Source organism: Acomys minous, assembly GCF_964271855.1.
Source record: "Acomys minous genome assembly, chromosome: 1".
Lineage (NCBI taxonomy): Eukaryota > Metazoa > Chordata > Mammalia > Rodentia > Muridae > Acomys > Acomys minous.
Window position 1 is genome coordinate 26,887,076 of NC_140483.1, and position 7,925 is coordinate 26,895,000.

At 42.9% G+C, this 7,925-nt stretch overlaps 1 long non-coding RNA gene across 5 annotated transcripts in view; it reads right to left on the reverse strand.

Moving 5' to 3' along the window:
* The window catches only part of LOC311593372, a 94,858-nt gene that overhangs the window by 49,286 nt on the left and 37,647 nt on the right, over positions 1-7,925 (reverse strand). The window contains exons 4-6 of one of the 5 annotated variants that reach the window (XR_014777673.1): positions 7,848-7,925; positions 6,834-6,901; positions 1,136-3,709 (exon numbers count right to left, since the gene is read on the reverse strand). The exon at positions 7,848-7,925 is cut by the window's right edge and continues 27 nt beyond it. The exons of 3 other annotated variants lie outside the window; for them this stretch is intronic. This is a non-coding gene — a long non-coding RNA (uncharacterized lncRNA). Of the gene's footprint in view, positions 1-1,135; positions 3,710-6,833; positions 6,902-7,847 lie in introns of those variants that run through there. One more of the 5 variants, XR_014777672.1, reaches the window with a different exon arrangement.

Sequence of the window (7,925 nt, forward strand, 5' to 3'; positions counted from 1 at the left end):
CAGATCTTTTTGTAAGTTTGAGAATTTCAAAATAAAAGAATTTTTTTAAAAAGGCATACCTATGTGATGGTTTATATGTATGCCATAGGTAGACCACAAACTAAGCATTCGTGTTTTTATTAACCAAACCATAAAAAGAACACCTAGGCAAATAAGCGATGCAGCTCACAGTAGGCTTAACAAAAGTTTCTTGAGACACGTATAGCCCAACAACACAGATTCATTGTGACCTGATTTCCCATCTCACAGGGAACTTAATCATGATCAGTGTTCTTAGGATGGTGGGCCAATATGAGCATGCTTGACAAAACATTGTTTCCGCCAACATAAATGTAAGTGAACATAGGGAGCGTAGCCCTGGGAAAATCTCTGGAATAATAGTATTTACACCCCTAGGGCTGCTGTTCTAATTGTGGGTCTCTCTAACTAAATATACACAGAGGCGGGGGGCGGGGGGCAGCCCTTTTCAGTGAGGAATTAAGAGAGAGAGAGGGAGAGAAAGAGAAAGAGAGAGAGAGGGGCGCTAAGCAGCTTCTATAAGGAAGGTCAATCGTGTACCAAAGATCTGAGCCCCAAGAAGACTCACTTCGGGAACAGGACAGTTTTTAGAAATCATGTTAAGTCTGCTCCACACAGACAAATGATTGCTTGCGGCTCAGACTATACACGCTCCAGCAAAGCCAGAAGAGTGTTAATGTGAAAGAAAAAATTTGGTCAAGGTTTCCATATCCTCATTCATCTCTGAATTTCCTGTTCAGTATTTAAACTGTGAGATATACCCTCAACATGATATAACTTGTTATGAAAATTGCAATTTACAAAAGTGATAAGTTAAGAAATTTGCATCAAAAAGTTTAAGTTTATATGTGGTTTAGAACAGGAAAAACTTCCCCATTTTTCCCTAGGAACAACCAACTAATAGGGTTATTTGTCTACTTAGTCTCCTCAGAGCTCAAAACTAAAAACTAAAAAAAAAAAAAAAAGCTGTGGGGTATGTGGGGTATAAAAGAAGAAAAAGTGTCCATTATTCAGCTTAAAAAGCAGCCTTACTCACATTATACCTCACTTACGCCATGGCTCACTGTATTTCTTTCATTCGGAGCTTTAACTGAAATATCCAAAGGTCCAGTGATTTGAAACCGAACGAGATTTATTTTTCCTTATAAGGTAAAATCCATGATCAAAAATAGCAGCACCAAGTAATTAAAACTATTTCAGAGGTAAGTGAATATATACATCACAGACAGACTTTTCCAGTGGCCTCCTCTTCCATGAGGAGGCTCACACTAGCCCTAGTCACCTCCACTCAACCCAGTCCAAGGGATCCATTCTTTTCTTCATCAGGCAGAGTCTGATGTCCTAATCTCTGTCTTTGCCTATGAGATCGCACAGGTGTGAAACAGCTGTTGTCGGTAAGCTTCACACCTAAACTCCCTTGAAAGTCACCCTAGGAGCAACTCAGAGGTCTGTGAGGACACCAAAGTCAGCTGCACATGGAAGCTACAGTGTCACCTCAGATTAACTGGCAATAAAAGTCATAGTTTCATTTACACGCACTGATCTCCTGCATCTGCATCCCAATTTGTCTCTGAATTCAGAAAAGCTATAATGACTCATGCAGCTGTGGCCCAAACTCAAACAAACAAACAAACAAACAAACAAACAAAAGGACTAATTGAGGAGATGGAAGAACAAAAGAACAGGTACACAAAGAGACGTGGCCAACATGTGTGAAACCTGGACACCTACTTAGTACCAAAAGGGGGAGGCTGAAGATGCCTATGTAGATGTCCTCAGTGAGGCGCTATGAAATCACCATGTAAGATCCTGCTATTCCACCTGACCCTCTAAACTTCTGACACCAAAGAGGAGAAACGGAAACTGTTGGCTGATACATGAAAAGTTAGCAGATCATAAGGAGGCACATCTGACTCACTTGTCTAGGAACTACAGGCGTCCCATGCTTGGCTGTAGACAGTCAAGTTTATTAGACGGCGTAACACTCTGTCTAGTAACACTGCCTATTAATGTGCAATACTCCACTCCCCTGATGACTTATGAGTTAGAAAGGTGGTATTAATTCATTCTTCCTAAATACCTCAAATTATTATATTCTCAGTGGTCCATAAAACTCTTGGAGGTTTCCCTAAGGAATATGTACGTTTATTCCCAGCAGCTTGCTTATGTGTTTGTGGCCGCCGTATGTGCCATCCTCTCTCTAACTCCTTCTTCAGGGTTTTTGCAATTGCTCTCAGGAAGGCAGTGGTCCTGGCTATAGCGTCTCCTTTGCTTTGTTGCCTGCATCTATTTGTTTACGTGTTCCTATTCTAACTAAAGTCTCCTTTGCTTTTTATTCCACCTTTCTGTAAACGCACCTGCCATTTTTCATCCACTCCCGTTAATTTCAATTCACACAAATGTCCAGTTGGTTTTCAAATGACTGCTCTGGCCAACCACCACGGGTATGAAATTCGCTAAATTATGGCTTATGATATATGCCCGAAATTGCTTCAGAATAAGGAAGTGCTATTGTTGGTGGCCTTGGTGTGGTTAACTTCATGAAAGAAAATTCAGAAAACATTTGTCTAAGACCATATCCATACTAAGTGAATATTCCTGTGTATTATATTAATGTAAGCTTATAAAGTATATGTTAGTTTATTATATTTATTAGAAATAACACCTCTACATGTTTTTCCAGAAATTCACATACCGCTAAACACATTTTATCCTCTCTCTTCAGAAAATATGGCCAATATTCTAAAACTCCAAAATTACAACTGGCCCAGCCACGGCTTACTATTTTTTTTTCTATATTAAAATTAGTGGTCTTGTAGCTTTAAGGATAATTCCTTATTAAAATGTATACTCGTAAGCTTCAGACTACTTGTGTTGTGGCATTGCTGTTACTTTAATATGCCATGGTATGCTACAGTGAGCATCACTGTGAGGCACTGTGGACGGTCCCAAGATTGTGGGTCTTCAGCTGGCACTTTTTCTCATAAGTCTGTGGCCAGAATCAGAGTCTGAGTTTGTCTGAACACTTTGCCTCTTAAGGTTTGAGGAGACTCATTTTAGAGCTTGAAGCGTTTCTCTTCCGCATCCGTCTGCAGTGCGCGCTGACAGCCCGGATAACCCGTGGTGTGTGGCGCTCTCTGAACAAGAGGCGGGTCGGTGTCTAAAAGCTTTTGCTTTGGAGTCAGAAGGCTCCGCATTTTGCGGGCTCCGTAAGTTTAGACAAGCAGCTTCCTCTTCTCATTTGTGTTCCTCCCATCATCTGCAAAACGGAAGTCATGATTTAGGACGTGAAGTCCAGGGGCTGTGGGCATTTAAAATGGCATTTCCGAAATCTTTCGCAATCGAGAACTGGCCATGCCGCCAGACATTGGCTTTGTTGACCACACTAACCGACGTGTAGCCCATTCATGATCCTGAGGTGATACCCTCCTGGGTAAACGTTTCCAGTGAAACCTAGAGAAAGTCACCAGCAAAGCAAGCTGATTTCTGTTCCTTGTTGTTATATTTCAGGCGCACTGAGATAGCTGTACCATTTCTTCTTCAGACATGATGTTCTCTGCCTGCTGTTGAGACGTGCTTGGGTATTCATTGCTGATAGGCTGTGGTCACACGGTGGGGGATGAGCCACCAGCAGAGGTCTAGGGGAGGGGAACAGGGCAGAAGAGAGAGGGAGAGTAGGAACAGGAAGATTCTAGAGAAGGGATAACAATCATGATGTAATGTGAATACATTATAATAATTTTTTTAAAAGAAAGAAAGAAACCCGCCAATACTGAAGCTGTTTCTCCAAACATTCTCCTGTCACTGACTCAGTTTCTCCTATGCCTGTCCCCATTGGCAGTAGCAGTATCTTGTGGACAGACACTGGAGGGGATGATGGTGTGCTTAGTTTCCTGTGTTAGTGACCCAGTGGCTGACTCTCCTCCTGTACTTCAGGTTGCTTTGGCCCGAGGCTTCCACCTCTAAAGCTATTCCCTTAATGCACCAAGTGTCAGTGAAAAGCCTCAGTGAGAGCATGCCTTTCTGTTTTCCATAGCTGCAGTTTTTAATCTGTGGCTCTATATAGCATTCCCATCCCAGGCATATGTCCCACTCAGGGGAGGCCAGTGTGTCACAAGGACCACTGTTGATGACTCAGTGCATCAAAGGGAACATGCAAGCCCAAAGATGCAAGGTCAGGGTTGGCAGAGCTTCCAGGCCTCTGGGCTAGAGCTGGGATTCAATTCCAGGATCAAATTCCAAGTGGCATTGGGCAAGTTATTAATTTCTCATCCCTCCTAATATGATTCATTTAAATTAAATTCATATTATTCATTTTGATGTCTTTATTCATCCAAAAAGTTAATATTTTAATATGTAAATGTTACAGCAAAAAAAAAGTGTCATATGGCATATCTTGAAATGTTTTCAGCTACTCTATTTCACACGTCATTGAATAAAGTTTTAATGACACTGTCCTTAACTCTTTCTTTACACTCAGTTATCCAAAAATATAAACCACGGGAGGAGCCCAGGAATATACTGCTAAAGCCCATAGGCTTCCATGTCAGAACAAAGTCAGTTTAACACCCTAGTCTTAGCCCGTAGTGCCCAGTCCTTAGAGCACTGGACAAGCTGACTCACCTGACCAAGGCTCGGTGGTCTTATAAGGCAGAGTTCACCAGAGGAACACAAGGAAGGGAAGATACACAATTATGAAAGCAGACCATCACCCAGGCTCGTGCAATTAGAGGTTGAATGGTCCCACAAGGGCCGTCAGAAGGCTGGCTAGCCAGGGAAATCTGCAAGTATTCAGCCAAAGAAGCTGGGAGCCTCAGAGTATTAGAGACACCCTGGCTTGGGGCTTGAAGAGCCTGGGGAGCTACCAGAGAAATGGCTTAAGAACCTGGAATAATCTGATGTCTGTGGATAACAGCAGTGCCCGCCACAGAGGGCGAAGGGCAGGCATGAGATGTCTTGCCTTTTCTGCTGTCCTGTTCAGTCTAGGCTCACAGCCTGCTGGATGGTGACTCAGAACTGCTACCCTGACTTCAGCATCCCCACAGATAAACAAAAGTACATGTGCTGTGCCGGTCCTCTTGTCACCCCAGCTCCCCCCCCCCCAAATCCAGTCAGAGTGACAACCAGAATTATCTTTTTACAGTCCTCAGCTGTGAGGAGTGAGTCATAGCAGCCCTGGCCCCACAGAACACTGGCCATGAATAAGTAAATACAGCATGAGCGGAACCTCTTAGCCTTGTGCTTTGTAAGTGTTGCGTGACATAACCGCTATGGTTCTCGGCTGCATCCCAGCCTCCTGAGGAAGTCGGAAATACAAATTAGGTGGTGGGCTTTGACAAAGCAGTGTGAACAGAGAGCCAGAAAATAGCTCGATTGGCAGAATCATCCCTCCAAAAGAATACAACTCATGTATCTTGCTTGCTTGTTTATCCAAACCATTCAGGAATTTGCCAATGACAGCTCTGTTCAATGTTTTTAATCCCTCCTTGTACTATTTTGTTAGGGGCATCATACATGGCATCCACTGACTATGAGTGGCTCCTAGTTGGTGTCACTCTTTTGTGCAGTAATTGTGTCCCAAATATCAAAAACAAAAGTAACCCTAGAAAGTGTTATTAGAAAGGAGGACCAAACAACTGTTGCTTCCTGGTGTCTATAGAAGCATACTATGTGCACTTGTCTGTTGGAAGACCCATCCATAAATAAGAAGCAGTTAACAAAGTCGCTGAGAATTAAATATGTCTTTCAAGATGCTTACAGTAAATAAAGTACACGGAAAGACCTGTGTTCCCTCTCTGAAAAAAAAAAAACTACTGGGAACACTGTTTTCTTGTAGACTCTACAAAATAGTCTTATAAACTCTTTGTGGTCATCTGAATAGGAATGGAGCCCTCGGCTCGTGTGTGTGAATGCTTGGCCTATAGGGAGTGGCACTATTAGAAGGTGTGGCCTTGTTAAAGTAGGTGTATTCTGGTTGGAGGGAGTGTGTCACTGTGGGTGGGCTTTGAGGTCTCAGAAGCTCAAGCAGTGTGACACACAGTCACTTCTGCTGCCTGCAGATCTGGACGTACTATTGTCAGCTCCTTCTCCAGCACCGTGTCTGCCTGCATGCCGCCGTGACAATAATGGGCTAAACCTCAGAATCTGTACGCCATCCCCAGTAAAATGGTTAGCTTTCTAGGAGCTGCAGGGCTCATGGTGTCTTCTCAGCAACAGAACCCCAAACTAAGATTCTCTTGTAGAACAAATATAGAGAACTCTTGGTCTATCCACGTGTCCAGAGGCTATGTCAAGCCCATCCCAACTTCCTCCTCTGATGTTTTCTGCTGCATCCCTGCCATATTTCTACGGCACTGCTTCTTTTTTTTTTTTTTTTTAGTGCTCCTGTAATATATATTCACTCTAACAGTTCTGTTCCCTTAGAGAACTCTGAGTGATACACCACCCTTAACTAGAGACGCTGTGTGTGCATCAGTGCTTCAGATGCATGTAGGGAAGGCTCAACTCAGGCTGTTCTCAGGCTACGCCCTAATAGGACAGGGACAAACACAAAAGAGAACATGGTGTTGGCTTAGAACTATTTTAATTTAGATATAGGTGTGCCATGAATAAAAGAAACTTGAAAAATGAGTAAAGGGGCAATGTGATCTCTTATACAGATAGCAGTGCAGCGTGCTAAACCGAGTTCACATAGAAATTTGAATTTCCATAAAAGTGTAATTAAGTAGTAATGATTGGCCTCATGACAACCAGATGAGCAATGACCCCATATGCACAAAGCGCGAGCCTTCTCCTACCTGCACTCCTGCACATACCATTAGAACAAGTCCATGCAGCATCTTGCAATGTCTTGCCACAACCAGCATTCCTCTTTTCATATCTACTACACAGAAGAGGAAGAAACGGTAGCAGTAACGTTACACACATCTGCATCGGTAAATGCGAAGCAAAGGAATAAGAGTTCTAGTCGCAAAGGAGTTTTACAAGACGAGTGATGGTGATTAAGCAGATGAAAATGAGGTGACTGCCGGTTGCTATGTAAACTTGCATTTTAGACACATTTTGTTCAGCCACGTGTAGTTTGTGAATGGTGTGAATACGAACGAGCAGCGAGGGCCATGCAACTGCTTCCAAACACCAGAGCAGCCCAGATGTTTGTCCCAATGCAACGAGAATACTTCTTCTCGCTGTTGATAGCAATTCACATTTTCCCACTGTGAAGTGAACCTAATCTTGCACTTTGTCACTTTTCTTCTCCTGCAGAGGTAAGCGTACGTAACTACAGTTTGTGCAAGAATCATCTGGCAGCTTCGACTGGGCAGTGACGCAAGAGGACGCCAACAAAGAAGTATTTAAGAAAAGGGAAATTCTACAAGCTGGCGAAAATTCTTCTGTAGCATAGTTCACTAACTATGATGCTGGGAAGGACACAAACCAGATAAGTACCAAGGGAACTCGGCCCCCGGACCTTTTCAAACTAAGCTAAAACAAATCTGAACCCAAATGTAATAAATGTCAGCCAGTCACAATGGCTAAATTTCTAGATTTTTATAATTTTAGAAAAAAAATAGAAAAATGTAAAAAGTTACCATAAAGTACCAATGTCTGCTTAGCACACCTTAAGAAATATAGAAAAGTATGTTAAGAAGTATTTCAGAAACATCTCAATGGGGCCATTAGTAAAAGTCCATGACTTCTCCAAACACAGAATGCAGGAAGCAAAATAAGAAAAACTACAAAAGCACAAGAGAGCGGGCTGGCGGGTAAGGGCGCACCATGCTGCTACTGTAGAGGAGCTGGGTTACCAGCACCCATGCTGGGATGCTTACCTCTAAATGCAGCTCCAGCAGATCCAACACCTCTGGTCTCCATGAGCACCTGCACTCATGTGCACATATCCACACACA